The 24451-nt window shown below is 41.6% G+C and overlaps 1 protein-coding gene across 15 annotated transcripts in view; it reads right to left on the bottom strand.

Moving 5' to 3' along the window:
- ZBTB38 (zinc finger and BTB domain containing 38) overlaps positions 1 to 24451 on the bottom strand; it is a 130572-nt gene that overhangs the window by 97896 nt on the left and 8225 nt on the right. For 9 of the 15 annotated variants that reach the window (XM_049099915.1, XM_035704936.2, XM_049099921.1 and 6 more), the window contains exons 1-2: positions 22715 to 23002; positions 9099 to 9183 (exon numbers count right to left, since the gene is read on the bottom strand). The gene's annotated coding sequence lies outside the window, so the exon portion shown is untranslated. Of the gene's footprint in view, positions 1 to 9098; positions 9184 to 22714; positions 23020 to 24451 lie in introns of those variants that run through there. The other 6 variants (XR_007405286.1, XR_007405288.1, XR_007405287.1 and 3 more) reach the window with 5 other exon arrangements.

The raw sequence follows: 24451 nt of genomic DNA, 5'->3' as shown, positions 1-24451 counted from the left end.
ATTTCTTCTGGTAGGTATCTCCACGTCTTTGAATAATAATGCTCATATTGTGATTGCATGATATAACTATTTTTTAAACAAGGTTTATTTATTTATTTTTAGAGAGAGTGTGCACATGAGTAAGAGGAGGGGCAGAGGGAAAGAATCTCGGGATGCCTAGATGGCTCAGCAGTTAAGGGTCTGCCTTCAGCTCAGGGTGTGATCCTGGGGCCCCGGGATCAAGTACCGCATCGGGCTCTTGGGCTCCCTGCATGGAGCCTGCTTCTCCCTCTGCCTATGTCTCTGCCTCTCTCTCTCTCTCTCTCTTCTCTGTCTCTCTCTCTTTCTCTATGAATAAACAAATAAAAAGTCTTAAAAAAAAAAAGAGGGAAAGAATCTCAAGCTGACTCCCTGCTGAGCGGGGAACCTGATGCAGGACTCAGTGTCACAACTCTGGGATCATGACCTGAGCTGAAATCAAGAGTTGGATTGGATGCTCAGCCAACTGAGCCACGCAGGCACTCCATGATGTATCCATTTGAAGAGGGTGGGAGAAGAACAGAGAAATGAGTTTGCCAACAGAACAAAAATCTGAATTATATCTGACTTGTCATTAGCAACATTGGAGGCTAAAAAAGCACTGGAGTAATTTTTCAACATTCTAAGAAAAAAATGATGCTTAATATAAAAATCTACTGCTAGCTAAGGTATCAATGAAACATGAAAATTAAAGACAAGGATGAAGAAGATTTATTACCCACATATCCTTTCTAAAATGTTACCTGAGGATGTACCTCAGTAAACTAAGGGAGTAAGACCATAAAAGAAGGAAATGTGGGATCCAGGCAGGAATTTAAGCCAGTGAAGAGACAGAGTAATTTCTGTGCAAGAGTCATGATGGTCTCAGGGATCTCAGGGACAAAAAAGGGGATATGATAGAATACTTGATTAGATAAAGAGATCAGATAGGCTTGAGAATAATATAATGGCAAAGATTCTCAGAAACACAAATACAAACTTGAGAGGGGGAAAAATCAAAAAAGCCATACAAGAAAAGAAATGCAATCAGAGTGATTAATAGCCCTACAGCAAACAATATTTTTATAGTCACAATAATGTAAACCCTGTTGCTCATTTTCAATGTCTTAGACAAAAACTGTCGAGAGAGCATGAAAAGACTTAGTTTGGCCACGGAACAGATTATAAATGTCATAGAGAAATTTTTCTGTGTCCTCAATGTATACATTTAATGATTATATGTCTAGGAGACTCGTGTCCTTCACCTTAGGGAAATGTCTTATCGTTCCCATTATCTATTTCTCCTTTTGGTAACTTAAACTAATCAGATGTGGGATATCCTAATTAGCCCTCTGTGATTCTTTTTTTTTTCTTATGATTTCTAAGAAAATCTTTGTCCTTTCTTTGAGATATGTCTTTGAATTTATATTGCAATATTTCTGTTGAATTTTTTTAGTTTTTACAAATTTATTTTTAAAAAGAGTTTTAAAATTTATTTGAGATAGAGAGGGAGAGAGCACAGTGGGGGTGGGGGTGGGAGAGGGATAAGGAGAGAGGGAGAGGGGAGGAGTAGAGGGAGAAGGAGACTCCCTGGTGAGTAGGGAGCCCCACGTGGGGCCAAACCCAAGACCCTGGGGTCAAAACCTGAGCTGAAGGCAGACGTTTAACTGACTAAGCCAGCCAGGCATCCCTTACAAATGTATTTTTAATTTCCAAAGGCTATTCATACTTCTCTGATATTCCTCTTTCATCGTATCCTGTTCTCTTATGATGCAATATCTTCTCAAATACCTCTGAGAATACTAATTGGAGGTTTCTTTCTTCCCTTCTTGTTTCCTATCTTTACTCTTTCTTCTGGTCATTCTTGTGTTTATTTGTATTTATCTTTAATGTTGTGGCGTTTCTTCAAATATTTGGTCATCCTCAGCTGTCTTTACTTCAGAATGAGGCCATAAGATGTTACTTGATACTTTTTTTTTTTTTTTTTTTTTTGCACCTGGATAGGGCTTATTAATTGAATCTTCACCTTGTGGTGATCTAGTTTTGCCAGTTACTTGCTGTGTGATCTTAGGCAAGTTATCTGACCACTCTGTGCTTGCGTTTCTTCCTAGAGCTGTTATGAACATTAAATAAATTAATATATAACATAGTCATTATAGTGCTATATAACTTTTTGCTATTTGTATTATTTCTACTGTGACTACTCGGCGGAAACCCAGATATCTGGCTAAGGAACTCCTAAATACCAACAAGCCAAGGAGCTTATCTGTGAGGCCGTTACATTTTGTAGAGAAGAGAATATGGTTGTTTTTTATTAGGAGTGAGGTGATGCAGTGGGGAGAGCCTATCTGGCTGCTACGCACAGAGAGTGAGAGTCCAACTGCTCCTTTGCACTATTTTATTCATCACCACAATTTCACCTCATCAATCACTCAGCTGACGTTTATGAGTTGCCTAGTGCCCTAAGTTCTGCTCTACAAAAGATTTCTTTCTTGGTTCTATCCTCCTCCAACCTCCTACTTATGCAGTATGAGTTTAGCTTCCTCTGTTCTCTTTCTTCTGCCACCACTCTTCCAACCACCGTTTACCCTCCAGAGAAATCTTTGAAATGTTATCTGCTGAGAGTCCCTCTGCCATTACTAATTATCACATTTTAAATACCTTTATTTTCATTTTAGTGGCAATAAAATGAAGCATGCCTAATCCACCATCTTTAAATCAGACATGCATAAATTCTCTTGACAGAGTACCAGGTTCCATGTATGAAATCCTGGATCTTTTATGTACTTTTCTTACACTTGTAGGGTCCTTTAAGCTTAAGCAAGATGAGGAAGAAAGGGAAGAAAGGAAGTGGTCGCCAAAGTGACTTGATTTAGTTGTGGTCCCTCAGAAGACCTCTACTTCTACTAACGCATTCCATTCCTGGAATGATCCAGTTGATCTGAATTTGCAGTCAGCAGGAGAGAGGGTTTTAGGCAAAGTTTCAGGAAAGATATTACAAGTAATAATAAAAATAAATCACTAAAAGAGTGAGATATAAATTACTTCTAAGTTCTGAAGTTATTATGAGCATTTCTTTTACCATAACCACCACCAGATCATTCCTTCATGATGCTACTGCTGGAAGTCTGTACGTATATCAGCTCAAGAAGATTTTGGGCTATTTCTGCAAAATGCAGTAGTAATTTTATTATGAATAACATAATAATGGCATATGATTCACTATTTTCATTACATTTATTGTATGTAGATATTGAGTAAACTTAGGCCATCGCTTTGAAGCTCAAGTTGGGGGAATTCACAATCATTTGTGAAATCTAAATATCTTAAAATTTTTCTTTTAAGCAATAGTAACTTCAATAGATTATGAACTACCCTTCAAACAAATAATTATGGAAATAATAGATTGGTGATCACAACCATAATTAAGGAATTTACTAATAGCTAATCCATGTTAAAGGAAAATGTGTTCCAAAAAAAAAAAAAAAAAAAAGGAAAATGTGTTTTAACCATGACATACATTATTAATTAGGGACTAACTAGAACAACAGAAACCATTATACAGATTTGTAACAGAGAAAGTTTAATGCAGAGAATTGATTATGTAAGTTGATGGGTGACTGAGAAGTTGAAGTTAGTGACAGTGGGAAGTCATCTACAATGCTGAGCTGAGGGACAATCAGAAAGGGATGATATTACCAGAGCCCAGGGGTTGGGATCACCAATAGCAGCAGGAAATACAGCAGGCCCTTCTGGCAGGGGCTGGAGCCTTGTTATAACTACTGTCAGAGATACCACCCAAGGGCAGGAAGCTTGGGAGAAATACCCTGGTCCCTTCCTTCTGCCCCATTGCTTCTCTCTAGCTGAGTGCATCTGGAACCCAAGTGACCAGGCAGTCTCGGAAACCTGTCTGCTGTGGTCAGTCCCCTGAGACACAGAGCAGAGCAGGTGAAGGGAAGGAATGGGTCTGAAAGCAAATGGGCGCATGAACTATATAACATATACATAATATTATAGATCATATGGACGTTCCTTCAGCTAAATATATGACAAGTACTGGTGTACAATATATGTACGTATAACTCTGTAGTTATGTCTGTACTCAGATTAAATTGGAACCATAGTCTTGGCCAGATGAGCAAGGAATATCTTAATGGATTAAAATCAGGTTCTGACCAGCCATAAACAATTGCAAACAGAGCTATCAATTAAATGAGGTTTCTTGGGGTGCCTGGTTGTCTCAGTGGGTAAAGCACATGATTCTTGATCTTGGGGTTGTGAGTTTGAGCCCCACCTCTTGTTGAGAGATTACTTAAAAAAAAAAAAAAAAAAAAAAGGAGGGCAGTCCGGGTGGCTCAGCGGTTTAGCTTACGGCCTTCAGCCCAGGGCGTGATCCTGAAGACTTGGGATCCAGTCCCACATCGGGCTCCCTGCATGGAGCCTGCTTCTCCCTCTACCTGTGTCTCTGTCTCTCTCTGTGTCTCTCATGAATAAATAAATAAAATCTTAAAAAAATAAATAAATACTGGAGGGTATTATGCTGAGTGAAGTAAGTCAGTCGGAGAAGGACAAACATTATATGTTCTCATTCATTTGGGGAATATAAATAATAGTGAAAGGGAATATAAGGGAAGGGAGAAGAAATGTGTGGGAAATATCAGAAAGGGAGACAGAACGTAAAGACTGCTAACTCTGAGAAACGAACTAGGGGTGGTAGAAGGGGAGGAGGGCGGGGGGTGGGAGTGAATGGGTGATGGGCACTGGGGGTTATTCTGTATGTTGGTAAATTGAACACCAATAAAAAATAAATTTAAAAAAAATAAAAAATAAAATAAATAAATAAATAAATAAAAAGGAAGAGTAAATGATACTCTTTTATTTTTTAAATTAGGAAACACATCAACACATTTTGGACATGCAAACCATTTCCCTCCTTTCATTTTACATCTAATACTAACACTATGAGCATGCAATCTACAACTCCCATGATGGCACGAATGATCTGCCCACGCAGAACTCACAGACTGTGTGGTTTTTTAAACCAAGGACACCTAAGTTTAAGATTCTTTGGTAAATTTCATGGGACTATCAAAGAGTAATATTCTGAAACCTAGGCTTTACAAATAATGAAGAACAGAACAGTTCTGCGATTCTTCCTTCATAAGAGCTAGTAGTGGAAGTGCTGCGCTGGCTGTTTTCCCACACTAATTTCTTCCTGGCAGAGGGCAGAATAAAACATTCACAATAGACAGTGCCTTCTTTCAGAGACTCAAATCCACAGGGTATGTGGAGAGAAGAGGGCTTGAGTCTTGGTCTCCTTCCGACGTGAACATTAAGCTATAAAGAAAACTCCGGAGGGTTTGAGAGATGCCTTGGGCTTGTACTGATGCCTGGCTCCATGGACTGGGCTGGCTGAGCCCGGCTGGACACTGACTCACTTGCCATTTACCCTGAATGTCAGTGTCTCTTCCCAGCCCTCCTCTGCTCCCTCAGCCAGAATGTAAGCCAAGAGGAAATAAAAACATTAAGAAGCTATAGACTGTGCTGCCTTTTCCATTCTTACCTTTTGTTGCAATGGAAGAATAGCTTGGATGAACGAAAGAGAACTGCACAATTAATTCTAATAATTATAATGAAAATGGGTAGAAGGGAGAAGAGGAGAAAGAGCAGAATAAAGGGGGAGGAGCTAAGGAAAACACTTCCCCAGTTAACGGAAAGCGCTGCCCCCTCACACCCCACCCCCAGCTTCAAGGTTATTCACAAAGAAAGTCTCCTGGTATCTGGTTATGGGGGTTGGCTAATTACTGGGGGCATTAAAATAGTTGGACCCCGAGGCCAGCTAAATCAGATCCCTGAGCTCCAGGTGTGCGCTCGCTCGAGGACTCTGGGGAACAGGCTTTAGCGAGAAGTGGGGAAAAGGATGCTTAGCAGTGGCTGCTGCCCCAGGAACAGGAGATGGGCCAGCGTGTAGCCAGGGCCTGTGTGGAAGCCTCTGGAGCCTGCCATCTGGGGAGAAGACAGGGGCCCACGTGGGGCCTTCCCCTTGTGGGTATGGTGTTTCTTTTTCTTCCTTTCTTTTCTTTCTTTCTTTCTTCTTCTTTTTTTTAAAGATAAAACGTAAAAAAAAAAAAAAAAAAAAAAGATAAAACATTCAGAGCCACACACACATAAAAAAGGTCTTACCTGGGTGAGACCCAGGTGTCAGTATTTTTGAGATCTCTTTGATTCCAATGTGCAGCCAGAATGGAGAACCTCAGAAGTGTGCCCCACCTTGAGGATAACATGGCCAAAGGTGAAAAGCAGGAGTTCTGGAGGTGACCGGAAAGGAACCACAGTCACTATTTAGAGGTAGTAGCTCCCAGTTGGGGGCTGTACCAGGAAATTTCTTCTCACTGGAAAGCTCAGTAATCTGGAAACTGCCACGCCCAGCCCCTCCTAAGGACTGACATTGCCTTCTACTCACATGCTCTGAGCAGAAATTCCCAGTGGGGGTGATCTTGTCTACTGGGTGGCCTTTGGGAAGTCCACGGGGGTGTTTTCAGATGCTATAGTGATGAATAGGTTAGGGCTTGGCCAGGAATGAGGAGGCCAGGAGGCCGTTAGAATGGATGAGGGAGGGATAGGGAAGGAAACTAGCACTGGAAACCTCTCAGATGCCAGGCACTCTGATGGGCCCTTGTGAGAGGTGCGAACCCTCACCTTGCCACTTTTCCACCCCCAACACACGCCTGTGCACATGCCTACTGAGGCACTATAGCCTTATACAGCTTTTCTGAGTGTAGGGAGAAGAAATGTACCAATGCAAGGAAGCTAAGAGATGGAACCCAGGGATGAGACTGGAGAATACTCTCTCTGCATAAGGCCAGAATAATTAGCTCACACTGAATAGGGTCAAAGTTGAGTTAACAGAAGCACTATGAATCTCCAATGCAGACAGATGGGATTGGGAAAAGAACAAACTTATCCTCACAGCATGAGGTCTGCTTGGCCTTAGATATCTTAGGACAGAAAGAGCAGCACCCTCAGCAAAACTCCACCATTCTTTAAAGCTCATCTCCCTGTGTCCCCTGTGGGACAGAGTTCACCTTTTCCCAACACAACAAGCCCGATATCAGCCATCCAGGCCCACAGGTTCATCTGCAAGGGCAGCCCTGTGGCCATTCCATATCTATGTCCCGAGGATTGACCCTGGCCAACCCTCACCATCCCTCCCAAAGCCTTTTTTTTTTTTTTTTTTAATGTTGTGTCATCCCAGGAACACTGCATCTCCTTTTCCCACAGAAACAACCAGAGCTTCTTCCCAGGCCAGACATCTATCCAGAAGAAGTGCCACATCTTTTCAACCCACTCAAACACAATCTTACCCAGCTTCCTTCTTTCGCCCACTTCCCACCCTCACCTCCCACAATCTGGATATTATGCCCACTTCTCAACCACAGCTATTTTTCCAGAGGTCACCAGGGCTCTCCTAACTACCTACTCCAGTCGCCTCTTCTCAGGTTTTTGTTTGTTGAGTAAATTTTAGATTTTCTGAAGTTTTCGGGCAGATAGAGAAGTAAAATAGTATAATAAACATATACACCTATTTCTTAGATTTAACCATTGTCAACATTTTGCCATAATTGTTTCCTTCCTTTTGTTGAATATTAAATAACAAATTAAACATTCTGACATTTCACCTTAAAATAATTCAGTATGCATTTCTAAAAAAAGAACATTTTCCCATACAACCACAGGATCGTATCACACCTAATAAACAATAGTTCTATAATACAAATTTTCCACACTCCAATTTCCTCATCTGTTCTAGAAGTGTTTTAATGGCTAGTGCATTCAGACCAAGTTGCAATCATGAATATCTAACTGTGTATGGTGGTTATGTCTTGGTTTTTACCAGTCACTGCACTGTGGCATCTGCTTCCACTAGGCAGTTACTTCTTGGAGGTCCTCCTTTGGCTTTTATAACATCAGTTCTCTCCTCTTCATTGCCTACTTCATTTCCTACACTTGACTATCTGTTTTCATCATAGAGCCTTCCTTTGCCACTTGTTTTTTCTGGGTGCTTCATGGAATTCTGTCCGTGGCTGTCCATTCTCACCTGAAACTTACTTCCTAGGCAATTCTGAACCATATTGCACTGTATACCACATTTTGTTTATTTATTTCTTAATTTATAGACATCAGGGTTGTTTCTATTTTTTGGTTATTATGAATAATGCTGCTATGAATAGAATTTGTATATAATCAATTGTATTTGAACACAAGTTTTTGTGTGGATAAATGTTTTAATTTCTCTTGGGAAATATACCTGGGTGATAGATTGCTGGGTCATATGGTAATCTTACATTTAACAGCTTGGGAAACTGCCAAATGTTTTCCAAAGTGCCTTTACTGTTTTACAATCCCACTAACAATATATAAGGGTTCCAATTTCTCCTCATCCTTGTCAACACTTGTTATTGTCTTTTTTTTAAAAGACAATATTTATTTATTTATTTATTTATTTATTTATTTATTTATTTATTTATGGGAGAAAGAGAGCACACGCTAGTGATGGGCAGAGACAGAGACAGAGGGGTCAGCAGACTTCCTGCTAAGCAGGGAGCCCGAAGCAGAGTTTGAGCCCAGGATCCCAAGATCATGATCTGAGCTAAAGGCAGCTGCTTAACTGACTGAGCCACCCAGGTGCTCCTATTGCCTGTCTTTTTTATTATAGTCATTCTAGAAGGTGCAAAGTGATAGCTCATTGTGGTTTTGAGTTGCATTTCTCTAATGGTTACTGATTTGAGCATCTTTTAATGGGCTAATAGGCCATTTGTACTTTTTTTTATTTTTTGAGAAATGTCTATTGAGATTTTTGTGCAATTTTTAAATTGGGTTGTCTTTTTACTATGGAGTTACAAGAGTTTTTATATATTCTAGAGACGAGTCCCTTAGCAGAGATATGATTTGCAAACATTCTGTGGGTTGTCCTAGGATGCTTTTGCATATGTGTGTGTGTGTGTGTGTGTGTGTGTGTGTTTGTGTGTGTGTATGTGTGTTTCTTGAAGTTGAGGGCAGTGCTTAGTCTCCAGCACAGTACGTATTCAATAAAGACTTACTGAATTCAGTTGAATTCTTCATAGGTTTTTCTGGCAAAGTCTTTGACCATCTGTTTTACTCTCCACTCAACTTTAACTTTCTTTCCTAGAGTGTAAGAAAATACAAATAAAAATGAAGGATATGCGCAATTTGGACTGGACATACACATTTAAAAAAAATCTAAAATGCAAATGGTTTTCAAACAATAGATTTTTAACAAATCATTCAATCTGTTTCCTTAGCTGCAAATTGGATGATTATATGATTGTCTCAATCCTTGCTTCTACTCTAACATTGAATATGTTTAATAATAATAAGTCAAGGCTATTCCTAGTGGCATGCTGAGCTCAGAACAAGTCACTTGGAATAATCACCATGGCTGTCTTGCTCTCTGCTATATTACAAGCACAGAGCACTGTGACCTACACATAGCAGGTAATAAACTGAGTGAATAATAATCAGTAAGCTCATACCTCCAAATACACTGGTGACTCCCACATTTTATCTCTAGCCTGGATTCTTTTCCTGATGGATCCCTTTGCTGATTCGACACTTCCAACTGCAGGGCTAGCAGGCATCACAATTGTGTCAAAAATAGAACTCATGATTCTCCACACCTCCTCAGACTTGCTCCCTGACTCCTTACCCAACATCAGGGTTTTTTTTTTTTTCTCTCCCCACCTTCTCTTTTTTCAAGGAGGCTCTACACCCAGCATGGAGCCCAGTGCAGGGCTTGAACTCAAGACCCTGAGATCAAGACCTGAGCTGAGATTAGGAGTTGGATGCTTCACAGACTGACCCACCCAGGCACCCCACTGGGGTTTCTAATTTCAGTAAATGGCACTACCTCCAAAGACATGCTCCAGCATAACTATTAGTAGTCATTCTTAACTCTTCCTCTTCCTTGAAAGTTATTCAATATGTCAAAAAGCCTTATCACTTCTACCTTCAAAACATATTCCAAATCTAATGTCTTCTTACCCTCTCCATAGTTTACCACTCGGATTCGAACCACTATCTTCTCTCCCCAGGATTCCTACAGCAGCCTCCTAACTGCTGTCCCTGAATCTGTTCTCTATCTACACTACACTGTTTTCTTCACATAAGGGCCGGGATGAATCTCTAAAAACTTAAGTTAGATCTTACCACTCTCCTGTTCAAAACTCTCCAAGGACCTCTAAACATATTCAGAATCAATCCAAAGTCCCACCAGTGGCCTGCTCAGGTGATCAGGCCTGGCTTCCTCTCTAATCTTACCACCTCTTTCTCTCTCTGCCTTGCTAACTCCAGTCTGATCATATATTCCTTGAGGATGGTCAGCAGGCTCTACCTCAGGGCCTTTGCACATACTGCTTTTAGCCTGCAACACTGGTTCACCTGAGGTTTCAGCATGGCTGACTCTCTTGCTTCATTCATGTCTCTGCTTGAATGTTACCACTTCAGGGAGGCCTAACCCAACCATCTTTCTAAAGAAGCCTCCTTTCAACTTACTATCCCTTTGTTCTGCTTTATTTTCATTCATGGTGTTTAGCATTCCCTAAATTAGAGTCTGTATTTATTTAGTTCTTGTTTCCCCCCACTAGAATGCAAGCTCTAAGAGGACAGAGATCTCGCCTTTGTTTATTGCTTGTTTCCTGCTACATCCCTAGTGCTAGGTACCATTTCCAGCACATTATAAACATTCAGTAGATATCACTGAATGAATAAATAAGCTGGTGATATCATAATCTGTCATCTGAGAGCAAGCCCTGGATTTGTGCTTTGGCTCTGCCATTACTAACTGAACAGCCTTGGGCAAATCATCAAATCTCTCTAGGTCTCGGTTTCCTCATTTATAAAAATGAGCTATTAATACCTACTGTGAAGGATGCTTAGAGATAAGAGATGAAAGCACCTGATATCAGGTGCTCACTTCATAGACCTGTAATTAGCCATAAAAACAAATACCCTTCCTCATGCATGACTTGGTTGAGGGACAAGCAATCATCAAACCTGTTCTCTTAAAACCAGAGCTCTTTTTTTTTTTTTTTAATTTTTTTTTTTTTTTTTTATGATAGTCACACAGTGAGAGAGAGAGAGGCAGAGACACAGGCAGAGGGAGAAGCAGGCTCCATGCACCGGGAGCCCGACGTGGGATTCGATCCCGGGTCTCCAGGATCGCGCCCTGGGCCAAAGGCAGGCGCTAAACCGCTGCGCCACCCAGGGATCCCAAAACCAGAGCTTTTTGACAGAAAGTGGCACTAGATGCTAAGGAAGAAAATGAATCCATTTCAGCGCAGAAGACTCAGTGAGCTGGGTTTATATACCAGCCAGAAAAACTGGGCTCAGAGATACTACTTCCAAATTCAAGTCAAGGCACTGCTTTGTTCTACGGACAGCAGCAGGGTTGGAGGCAATGATTCAAAATGACCTCAGCTTTTGTCTAATCTGGTCCTGTGACCAGACCACAGGCAACGCCTCATCTAGGGTAGTAATTTCCTTTACAGCTCTCTGCTCAGAGGCCCTTCGACACGGTAAAGTGCGTGCAGCCGCTGCAAAAGATGAGGCGTTGCTGCGTGTTCAGACATGCAGGGGTCTTTAACACGTATTGCTGAGTGAAAATCTCCAGTTGCAGATGAAATATCCAGCACAAACACACTCCCAACGACACTCCACTATATGTGGATACAGGTTTCTCTAAAAATACGGAAACATATAGAAATGGGTCTGGAAGGATGGAAACCATATCGGTTGTGCGTGTTTCCTCTGAGAGGTGGGGCAGTGACTCAAACTGGAAGTGGGCGTCAAAGGAGACCAGCTTGATCTAGAATCTATTTTTACAAAGAGAATGAATGTATTACTTCTGTAATTGAAAATTACTTTTTAAAGCTGCCCGAACAAGATGATGCTAAAACGCCCATTTAAGTAAAATGAAGCAATTTACTGTCCTCTAACTAGCAGTTTTCCAATGGGGCAGTCACCCCCAGGGGATGCTTGACGGCATTTTGTTTTTGGTTGTCAAAATTTAGTTCCCCAGGGACAAGGGATTTAACTGTCTGCCTGTGTGAGACAGTCCCACCACACAACCTGTATCCCAGCTCAGATGCCAACTAGGGTCCTAGTGAGAAACACTGCCCAAAAGCTGGGGTTCACTGTACTTATGAGTTCATCTGTGACCCTCCCCGCCCCCAATTAAGAATTTTCTCTCTGATCTGAGCTACTGAGATGCTCAGCCCATGTTCCAACTCATTATATAAGACAGTAAATTTTATAATCAATAGTCAAGAGAAGTAAGTTGAAAAGCATGCCAGTTGCTCTGTCAGGGAAGCACAAGTGGCTTGGGTTTTGTGCCTCCCATCTAGAGTATGTGAGTATTTCTAAGAATAAGGGTTGTCCAGGCACCAGCTACCTTATACTTTGCACTAAGACTTCTAATTTGTTTTTTTTAAAGATTTTTTATTTGTTTATTCTGAGAGATACAGAGAGAGAGGCAGAGACATAGGCAGAGGAAGAAGCAGGCTCCCTATGGGGGATCCTGATGTGGGACTCAATCCCAGGACCCCAGGATCATGACCTGAGCCAAAGGCAGATGCTCAACCACTGAGATACCCAGGCGTCCCTGTATTTTTTTATTTTATTTATTTATTTATTTTGCGTCCCTGTATTAAGACTTTTAGACAAATGTCCCATTGGAAGGCAGTCAGGCAAGGGCTGAGAGGCAAGATGGGAAGGCCCCTTTCCCACGGTTCCCACCCAGGACAATCTGCCTTCAGACCCTCTGCTTTTGGGAAGCAGCTTCCAGCCTACAGAAATGATAGAATAGTGATGATAAGCAAAACAAAGTATTATAGTTTCCCCCTTTGATTCCACACTCTTGGTCACTATCATGGTGCATGCATTCAACAAATATTTATGGAGCGACTGCTATGTCAAACACTGTGCTTGGTGCTGGAACGTACAGAGAATGAGATGGGGACATTTACATTCTAGTGGGGAAGACATAACAAATAGATCCGCATCAATCAGATCATCTCAAATAGTGATACCTGTTGTGATGGAACACGAGTAATGTGGTCTATAGTGACTAGGAGCAGGTTCAATGTACAACAGAGCTTAGCAGAGGCCTATCCTGGGGCAAAGAATAGTGATGGTCCTGGGGGCCCATCATGGGAGGCTTATGCTTGTGCATTTGTTCCTGTCTCTTCCAGCCCAGCCAAGGCAACATGCCCTCTGGGACAACAGATGTGGTTCAGATCCCGTGGGCTGTCTGTGCTCCTGAGCAGGTAAAGTTATCACGAGTAACATTCATGCTGCTTCTTATTTTGTTTTCCAGCTGTCACCACCCAAGATTCCACCTGCATCTGAGGAAGCTGATTTCATGTTTTCAGAGGTGTAGGAGTATACTAGTGGATAACTGGCATGTGCTTTCAAAAGTACTGTTACTTAAAAACAGTTGCATGGCATTCACTTTGTGTCAGGCATTGCTCTAAACACTCTGCAAATGTTAAGTCATTTTGCCTGTACAAGAAACCTACATGCCAAGTGCTGAGGAGTCTTGCAATCCTTTGTTCATTCACAAGGACATGGGACTGTTCCTCCAATCACAGCCCTTCCCCATGATGTACAGTGTGGTCTTGCCCACTGGAAACATCAACACTGGTTGGGGATGAGGCAGCAGCAGCAGCCATGGTGCTAGAAATGCAGATTTGTGACCTGCTCACCAGCTACCGAATCAGAATCTGTTCTCTCCAGGTGATTCTTATGGATGGCCAAGTTCAAAACCACTGATCCAATCCATTTTTTCATTTTTAGGGAGATGATCTGAAGGATGAGCCTTCCATAATTAGCTAATCCCTCACAATCAGAGAAGTGTTGTTTTTATGCACCCTTTTTCCTCCTTGGTTAAGGTTCATTTCTCAGGTAGGGGAACCAAGCATAGCAGGGTTCAAATCAACCAGTAAGCAAACAACATGAAAGCAGGACACAGTATGTACAAAGGGCTGCATTTGGTGGAGCCAGGGTTGGGGAAGGTAAAGGGGAAAAGCTGCAAACTACAAGACATTGTCCCTGCCTGGAAGAGTGCCTTATCCCCAGAGAGAAAAGATACATAAATGCCAAATGGGCAAACAGAAGTACTGTACTTTTTTTTTTTTTGAAGTACTGTACTTTTACAGTGACATCTTATCCTGCAAACAACTAAAGAGTCATCAATTTAACTATATATCCATGAAAGAAAGTAAAGAAAGCAATCAAGAGAGAGGGAGGGAAGGAAGGGGAGGGATGGAGAGTAAGATAGAGGGAAGGAAGGAAGGAAGGAAGGAAGGAAGGAAGGAAGGAAGGAAGGAAGGAAAGAAGGAGAGGGGAGGGGTAGAAAGAGGCAGGGCAGGGAGAAGATTAAATGTTATGGGGTATTCCACTACTACGTTCTTCTGATGAGGTGTCTCAGGGGGAACTTGCATTTCTCTAGGGGTCCTCAGCTATCATGGTCCTCTTTAGCATACAGCTCTCTCTAGCTGAGAATGGATCTAACATTTACAGATTTTTCATAAAGCACAGCCCCCGAATGCCAGCCAACCACACTGCCTGGTTGTCAGCCAAAAAAAAAAAAAAAAAAAGGACTGCTCTGGTGCTAGAGGAAAAACTGGCTGTGTAGGGCATACTGAGAAATGTATGTGTCCCATACTTTATTGGGTGATTTAGAGGATTTTCAAGAGACATTTTGATTAAATATGCTTTCATCTTACGTGCTGACTTCAAACATTACCCTTTACTTAAAATGTGACTATACTGTGTGAAGTCCTCATATTTTTTTTTACTTTCTCTGTTGCTAAAACTGAGAAACTGGCCAACCGGACCCCATCCTATGCTGCAAAGTCCACACCAAAGGAAGGAGTTGAGATTGCCACCTCCAGATGAAGGAAGAACATTACAATTATTGATGGAATCTGTCAGTGAAAATACCTGCCTGCACCATTGCTGTGCTTGCACAGTAGACATGTGTGCCGAAACCTCCTGCAAAGTACAGTGTCAGGTGTCTCTGTGTCCATGAGAGAGTGCTAGGCATGGGGTGACTGCAACACCAGTTACCTTTTCCCCACCCACACTCTGCTTGTCCCCGAAAGCTGAGACTCCCATACTTCATGTCCTGCAGCCAGCCAGCACTGTTGGGGCTTCTTAATCTCATTGTGACCCTGCCACCATCACTGATTAGGCAGGGAATGGACCACTTAGCATGGGCTGGACTCAGTCAACTCCAGGGTCTCCCCCTCTTATAAATGGAATCTGAGGGGTGGCCAGTCTGCCATCAGATGGTAACGGTCTCTGGTACCAGAAGGACCTGTAGATTTGGGGCTAGTAGCCATCTTGAGCACACAGAGACAGGCAAGAGAAACAGGGATGAGGTAGCCTGAAGTGAGCAACCAACCAGGTGAGCAATCTTCTGAGGTTTTCTGCACTGGCTGCACCTGACTTTGCCTATGCCTTTATGCCACCCCATCCCTTTTTTATTGAGCTGGGCGGCCTTGGTTCTGTCTTTTGCGTAAAAACAAACCTTCACTGGCCTGGGCTTTACATTGTCTTCTTGGGGGCTTGCCCAGAGCAGATAGTCTTAACTGCTTAGACACCTTAATATAGAGCTTTAATCACTTGAGATGTTTTGTGACCCAAAATGCAAACTTCCTCTCTCTCTATGTCTATCATAAATAAATAAATAAATATTTTTTAAAAATGCAAACTTCTAGAAGTCAGATGGTCTTGGCAAGTTCAGTTGTCTAATTAAATCCCTTTTTGTAGGACAGACATTTTTTTTCTTGGTACTATGTAAAGTGCCCATTCTTTGGGCCAAATTCTTCCTTTCCTGGCGGTTCCTCAGTGCTACCAGCACTCCTTTCACCGGTGAGCATGAATTTCCCCTACTGTTCATTTACCACATTAAGCATGGACATAACAGTGAGACTAATGGTTTTCAAATATTTAGCAATAATTTTTTTTTCAAATTAGTGTTATTCGAAGCAACAAAGAAGAGATATATAACCCCAACCGCCTCTGGATTTCTTCTCTCTAAACCCTTCCCTCAACTCTAAGCTGCAGGCTCCTTTAGAACCCAAGGGCTCTGGGAACAAGCATTCAGTGCACTGCTCAGGGCGGCAGATTGTTTCATCCTTATCTTGGGCAAACATCAAGGAGCACCCATTATATAGCCCATCCCAAGCTCTGGAAATACTCTGGAAATACAGTGGAGTGAAAGACACATAACACAAAGGAGAAACCGGGCAGATAAGATGCTAACAGTCATCAAACAGTGTGTGCCAAGTGCAAGGGTGTCACAAATACAGTTACGACTATGGGCTCAGAGATTGAAGAAGTGGCCAGGGCTGGGGCTGGAACAGCTGGGGCAGGCTCCACAGAGCAGCAGGAGGGGCATCAGCAGTATTGGACCAGATTTACATAAGAAGAGAAAGTAAAATGTAAGGAGTGGGGGTGGCAGGGTACATCCAGACCAAGGGAGAAGCACAAACAAGGGTGAAGGCGTCTGTGATAGGAAATAGTTAGCTAATGAATTCAGTTACACGACAGGGCGAGTTCCAAATGGGAGAATGGGAAGGGGCCAGAATTTGAATAACTGGCTAGGAAAATTCAACTAATTTTGGAGACCATCAAGAGCCCTGAGTGATTCAATTTAGAATCTAAAAAAAAAAAAAAACATTAGGAAAAAGAAAAACAAGATAAGAGCAGAAACCAGACGTCAAGCTGCTCAGAGGCGGTGTTTGACATGGGTCTGCAGGAAAGACAAGGGTCAGCAAAGGGAAATGTTGATGACACATTTCCCTACCGCTGACCGCCCCCTACAAAGGGTCAGAAGCCTTTGAGACTAGGGAAGGCAAGCTGCATTATCTTCCACTTATTCATCAGGCATCAAGAAAAGCACTTGACTCATTTGAAGTCATCCAGCTGAGGACTCTGGGGGTCCTGCCTGACTCACAGGACTTCCCAGAAGAATCCTCTCCAGCAAGGACACATGATCATGAGATACTTGTTCAGTGGCCAGTGAGAGCAGTCTGCAACTAGCTCAGTGCTTCTTAGACCTTTCTCCTGCCTGAATCTAGGGAAGGCAAAAACCCAGTCACTCCCAGCCTCAGCCTTGGTTTACCACAACACTTTTACCAAAGGAATTCAAAGAAGAGTGGCCTGAGAGTGAAACCTCTCCCAAATCTTTACAGGGTAACATACACACACGCTCGCAGGCACACAGTCACACTTGGAGAAGAGGTGAACACCAAAGCTGAGCTGGGTAAAGGTGAGGTCTACACTTAGTCTGACCCAAACAAGGCCCATTGCTGCCAACTTCCAGAGGGAAGGTGCTATAAAGAAGGTCCCTCACCAGACATCAACTGATGGTGACACAGCTGGGCTAGCCAGGTGTCTCTGTCTCCTACACAATAAAGAATCCACAGACATGGGGAGGGCATATTATGGGAGGGTAGGAGGGAAACAGGGCATAAAAGGTCTGAGTGCCCTGCATGAGGTCCCCCTGGACAAGACAGTATGTGGCTACCCTCTCATCCTGGTCCTTTAGTTCCAGAGGCTGTGTTCTGTCCTCCAACAGCTCCATGGAACGGATGAGAATGACATCATCAGAAAAGGGGACAAAGAGAAAGCAGGACAGCCACCACATGTTCCCTGGAGGTGGAGGAAGGCTTTCCAGGAGGTTGTGCTGGACTTGTCAGCACCTCCGCTGGATTCCCAGGGGGCTGTTCCTGAGGTCTGAGGCTGAGCGGAGGGGGCACCTGTGGTGCCTTATAGTCAGGAGAGCGTGTCAGCTGCTGTTCAGCCAGTGACTCAGCACTGACGGGAAGGCCAGACCTCCTTGAGGTCACTGGCTGCAGTCAACACTGGACACGTTCACCTCTGGGCACATCCCCATACACAAAGAGGGGACTCAAACCAACTTCCTGGTGACATTACAGCCCCTCTTCTACAATAAACGGGCAATCTCCCCTTTACAGATTTTCTATTCAAACCAGTTTTCTAAAATTTTTAAATATGATAACATGTACCTGGTTTTTAAAAATTTAAACAGTTGCAAAAGCTGTCCAATCAAAAGGAAAGCAACAGAAGTTTAAGTATAATTTTCTAGTTCTTGACCTATCAGTGTAAAGTGGCTTCGTGTGGCTTCCTTTCTCATAGACAAGGAAATTAAGCCACTTTGTATGTCCTTCTTCTTCTGCTCTCCTCTGCCCCATCCCTAATGCTTGGCCCCCTTCCTGTCACTGTTACATGGCACCGAGGTTTATAATTTTTATGGTTTGTTCTAGAAATAGAATTGTTTGTGCTTCATCTAGAGCTTGGTTCTTAAAATTAAAAACAAACAACCAGCATGGATCATATTCTGATTGTATGATTACTGCTCTCTCCCAGGCAAGTAGAGACCCAAGGAGAACATACGGACATGTCACTAAACTGGTGCTGCTGAACTCAGTTTGAGAGGCGAACTTGGGGAGGGGATGGGGTGAGCTTTTAAAGTTATTTCTGCTCACCATGTTTTGTTTTGTTTTTACATTTTTATTTTTTTTAAAGATTTTATTTATTTATTCATGAGAGACACAGAGAGAGGCAGAGACACAGGCAGAGGGAGAAGCAGGGTCCATGCAGGAAGCCCGATGTGGAACTCGATCTCAGGAATCCGGGATCACACACTGGGCCGAAGGCAGATGCTCAACTGCTGAGCCCCAAAAGCACAAACTAATTCTGGATGTGCTTATAAAGTTTCCCTAGGATTTTCAGGAAATATTGGGAGCCACAGAGAGTCTCAGTAGTTTTCCAGAGTGGTTTCTCTGGAAGTTAGCTTTATTTCTTCTTTTTAAATTTAAATTCAGTTAGCCAACATATAGTACTCCATTCGTTTCAGATGTAGAGCTCACTAATTCATCAGTAGCATATAACAGCTTTTTTAAAATAAACTTTTCATTTTAGTTTTAGGTTTAGAGGAAAGTTGAGAAGATTGTAGAGAGAATCCTCATATACCCAACACTCAACTTTCCTCTACTGGTAACACCTTACATTAGTGTGGTAAGCTTGCCATCACTATTGAATCAATAGTGATACATCATTTTTAACTAAAGTCCATAGTCACATTTCCTTGGTTTTTAAGTAATGTCTCTTTGTTGTTGTTCTTGGAAAGCATTCAGGATGAGCACATTACACTCAGTTGTCATGTCTCCTTAGGCTCCCCTGGGCTGCGATAGATAGCTTCTTATACTTTCCTCGTTTTTGAAGACTCTGATAGTTTTGAGGAATATTGGGTCAATTATTTATACAATTTCCTTCAATTTGGGTTTGTCTGATGTTTTTCTCACTATTAAACTGGAATTACTTAGAGATGTCTGGGTGCTCAGTAGTTGAGTGTCTGCCTTTGGCTCAGGTAGTGATCCTGGGGTCCTGGATTGAGTCCTGCATCAGGCTCTCTGCAGGGAGCCTGCTTCTCCCTCTGTCTATGTCTCTGCCTCTCTCTTTCTGTGTCTCTCATGAATAAATAAAATCTTTAAAAAATAAAAAATGAACACATAGACCTGTCAAACTATGGAGCCTGACTTTAAAGGGACCTTTTATGGGGCCTAACATTTCCAAATGTATCTAAACACATGCAATCTCAAAATACTACATGACCAGACTTTATTTTTTCAAGATTTATTTATTTACTTTGGGGTAGGGGGTGGGGGAGGACCAGAGGGTGAAGAGAGAGAGAGAGAGAGAGAATTGCAAGCAGTCTCCCCACTGTGTGGAGATCAGAGGGTCGTGACTCGGGGTTCCATCCCACAACCCTGAGATCATGACCTAAGCCAAATTAAGAGTCAGACACTTAACCAACTGAGCTATCCAGATGCCACTACATGATGATTTTAAAATGCAAGTAGTGGCTTCCCTTCAGGTAGCCACTGGTTTACTACTTTCTCGGGCATGATGATTCCCTTTGAGTCAAGCCCAGAATGATGTCTTCTACATGGCCCATCCCTTGTCCATCTTGCTAGTGTTATGTATGAGGCTGCCCTAATTTAAAAGTCAGGAATGAGTGAAAACCCCTCAACAAGAAGAATCAGAAAGGAAGTACTTGAGAAAACTGGTAATGTTCATTGCCTCATACAGATAAATAATGTCCTACTTTGTTATAATAGCAGCACTCTTTTCTATAAGTCAAGAATATCATGGCAAAGACACACATGACCAGAGACTGCATCCCTACAAAAAAAGGCAAAGAATTTCGCACTAAGGAAAGATTACTATTTAAAGACATAATCAAACTCCACCAAGAATAGTATAAGGTGAGTTAGGTAACATAACACATGCATTTCAGCAGAATAAATTTTAATAACTTAATAAGAAATTATTCAACTCTGGTAATTTAAGACCCAAGCCCTCCGCTTTGGTTTTCTCCAGTGGCTCACCACAGGGCAAGGAAGAGCAAGGAAGTGACACAAACTGTTTTTCTCTCACTCTTTTTTCCACTTTATTGCCTGGACTTTGAAGTTCAATGTCATGTAAATATTAACTCACTTCTTAAATAAAGCCTCAAAGAATAAACTGTAATCTGAGCATATGATTTACCCCAACATTTTCCCATGAGCTCTAAGGACTCTGATTTCTTCCCTACCAATCTGTCTCTATTTCACAGAATTAGTTTGGAAATAGTCTTAACTTATCATCACTATTATGATTATGATTATGATTATTACTACGTGATTGAAGTATTTTCCAAAGAATGCCTGAGATGATTTTAGGTGGTAACATCCACTAAGTTTCCTTATAAAAATATTTAGGTCAAGGGATGCCTGGATGGCTCAACGTTTGAGCATCTGCCTTTGCTCAGGACATGATCCCAGAGTCCTGGGATCGAGTCCCACATCGGGCTCCCTGCGGATGGTCTGCTTCTCTCTCTGCCTGTGTCTCTGCCTCTCTGTGTCCCTGATGAACAAATAAATAAAATCTTTTTTTAAAAATGTAGGTCAAAAAACTAACTTGACTTGGGGCACTTGGCTGGCTCAGCATGTGATTCTTGGTCTTAGGATTGTGAGTTCAAGCACCACATTGGGTGGAGAGATTACTTAAAAATAAAATCTTAAAAAAACAAAAACAAAACTTAATATTACTTAGAGAAAAAACACGTCAGTAGCAGTACGCCTGGTAAAAGGTAGGGTAAAAATTATCCCTGACTGAAGTTTGGGATTTACTGAACTCTGGCACTAGTCAGTTTCACAGGTAAAATGTATTGTACATGGAAAGCCTGGATCATATTATTATAACTTTGGGAACAACCCACAGCAAATAAGATGGTGGGTTTGGCTTTTGTTTTTTGTTTCTTGTTTTTGCTAGTCATGTTACCAACAGTTTTCTTTTAGAATACAATTGTGCTGATGATGATGGTCTAAATTACTCCGGCAAACCCTTCAAACCAAATTAGACACCTCAATGACACAATCTTTGCACAGGTGGGCAAGAGAAAGCTTTTCTGAATTTGCTTTAGAGATGTTTTTAGATTTTCTCCTAGGTTATATTTTATTTTTCCCAAATTAAAATAACATGAAATTATAGTGGCTTTTCCTAATATTATGAACTTTAATGTATGTTGCTATTTGAATTGCTAAAGAAATAATCCCTTAGTTAGAAGATCCTGATTTTATAAAAATTATATGTCTTAATTATTTCCCTCTACTTCTGCCACTGTGGTGTGTTCTTTTGCAAAGTATGTGTCACCTAGACTGGCTTGCTGGACTTCAACTGTATAGCCAGTATGATCTCAAATAAATAAAAGACTGATACTTAAAAAAAAAAAAAAAGCTAATTTCCTTCATCTTTTTTGCCCCCCCCCCTCCCCCACCGCACACTGAGATGTTTTTCCTTGACGTATTAAATGCTTTTGAGCATTGTTGAATTACTGTGTGGTTAATCCCCCTCAACAGCAGGAAGCTTAGACATTTGTAAATTTCCTCAGCACACCATTTCTAACTGGTTAACCTTTTCTAAATACTAAGCCAAGCAGTTATAGTCAATTCTATCACTCCATGATCATTGCATTTATACATAAAGTTCTTGGTTGTTGGCATAAATAGAACAAATAGATGTTACATTATAGAGTTTTGAATTTATCTTAAACTATGATCCCCGCTGTTATCTTTATGCTTATGCTCCAAGTAGTACATTTATTGTTGTTCTGGCTGTTACTATTACTTTATCTTTATAAATACATCCTTCATTTTGCAAAATGACCTAATATATTTTAGGTATCAGTGATAGTGCACTTACTTAGCTTTGGAAACACTACTATGTTATCATCACATTATTTCTGAAAAATACATGAACATTCTTTCCATTTATGCCCATTCTCCAATCCCTTCTCTCTCTTTCCCTCCTTCCCTCCTACTGTCCTTTCCTTCTTGCATCAAACATTTATTGAACATCTACCTATCAGGCACTATGCTAGAGGTTGGGAAGTCAATGATGGATGAACTCTTGGTTCCCTATGAAGCTTACTCTATCAATTCAAAAATATTTCCTTCCTTTTTATGCCAGAGATCACATGGAAAAAACACACTTATGAAATTAATGGGAAAGCAAGCAGACATGGACCACTTTCACTGAACTGGAGAAAAAGCAAGTCACCCACCTTTAGTTGCTACAGAGTGATCTTCCTTGCTTGTGGGCTCTGGCTAGATCAACAATCCTTCTTTTCCCCAAGAACTGGATCTGGGGAGAGCATTCTTCCTCCTCTAGCAAAAATAACCCTGGGTGGGAATGTTGGGATGGACATCAGTTGGATGAGGCCCAGAGCACCTAGAGAGTCCTCTGAGAAAACTCAGATGCCCACGCTCGTTTGGTATGGTTGCCTGAGGCCTCTGGTAGAGAGCTCCTGTAGGAAACCACAAATGCACAGGAAATTGAGGAAAATCAGATAAAGGCAAACCATTAAATGACATATGTACAGAAAGGAAACAGTTAAGAATTAACCCAAATTAATTTAAGGCTATAAGAATAAGTGGTACAACGGTTTAGTTAATAAGTACCTAGTCTCCAGAGCTACGGCATTTTAGCCAAATGACTAAGGACCTTCAGAACTATGAAGAGGCAGATGGTTGGAGAAATGGACCTATCACAGAGGGAATCACAGATCACTGTGGGAAGAAGGAGTGGGCACTGGATAGTGGATCAATACAGATTCGTACATCTATCCACACCATATATCTATTGATCCATTCAGCAAATGCTTGTTGAGTGCCACTCTCCTAGGGATTATGTTGAGGATACAGCAGTGAGCATGCCCTCATGGACTTTAACATTCCTCAGCATATAGGAGGCACACTGAACAACAAACTGGAATTTAGGTAGAGATTATACAAAGAAAAGACAGTGTTAAAACTTGAGTTGGCTGAGTTTTGCTACTTTCTTTGGGATACCAGGGCCCAAAGAAATTTTTAGTGGAAAAAACTGTCTGTCACCTACTCCCTCACACTTTCCCTAATCTGAGGTTGTCTCCCCATCTTTTCATTCTTTTAGCTTACTTAGCAAGACCATGTCACCATCCACATCCTTAGGCTCAGGCTCATCTATACTCAGACCTCTAGTCCTGACCTAATAGGAAACATAAGACTCTTGGCTGTTCCGTACTTAGTTAAGAATCAGCTTCTTGGACTTCTGATTTCTTCCCTGTTTTGACTTCTAAAAATTGAATTCAAGTTCCTGGACTTCCCAGACTCAATATCTAATCTAATGTCCTCTATTTAACAGATACTTATCAATCCATATAACCCTACTCATATCAATCCATATGACTCTTTTTTGTCCATGGGTCCTATCCCCATGGTACTTAAATAAACTTACTAAGGCCTTGACCATTGTGCTCAGCAACCCTGTAATACTTTTAGTGTTCTATACAGGGATTATGGAGTGAATCCAAAAGATTTTGTACAGCTTGGTAAGTCTCTTTTATTTCTCCAGCCTCTACTTCTTACTTGTTCTTTTCTGGAGATGTTCTGAATAGTATGACCCTTTGGAAAGTGTCCTGCTTGAGTGCTCAGGGGAGAACCTCTTGCTGGTGGCTACACTATGGGAAAGGATGGACCCTGCTGCCCCACTAGACAGTATTACTTTGGCTATGATGGCATTAGGCTCAGAAATCAGATTCTCCTTGTTTTTTCTGTTCTTTTAATTCATGTATTCTTATCAGGCATAGGACGGCCACATAAGTTGTTTGGACAACCATCAATCTCACAACTCTCATGTAAGGTTTTTTCCTGAATAACCCAGTGTGATCCCTTGATAAGTATAAAATCCAAGATACATCTGGAAGCATGCTTCTTGAAAGGGACTAATCAGAGCTATTGTGTAGTTGTGCTACTCACCTAAT

This window comes from Canis lupus, chromosome 23, assembly GCF_003254725.2.
Source record: "Canis lupus dingo isolate Sandy chromosome 23, ASM325472v2, whole genome shotgun sequence".
In the NCBI taxonomy this organism is placed as follows: domain Eukaryota; kingdom Metazoa; phylum Chordata; class Mammalia; order Carnivora; family Canidae; genus Canis; species Canis lupus.
This window is presented reverse-complemented; position numbering and strand designations above follow the sequence as displayed.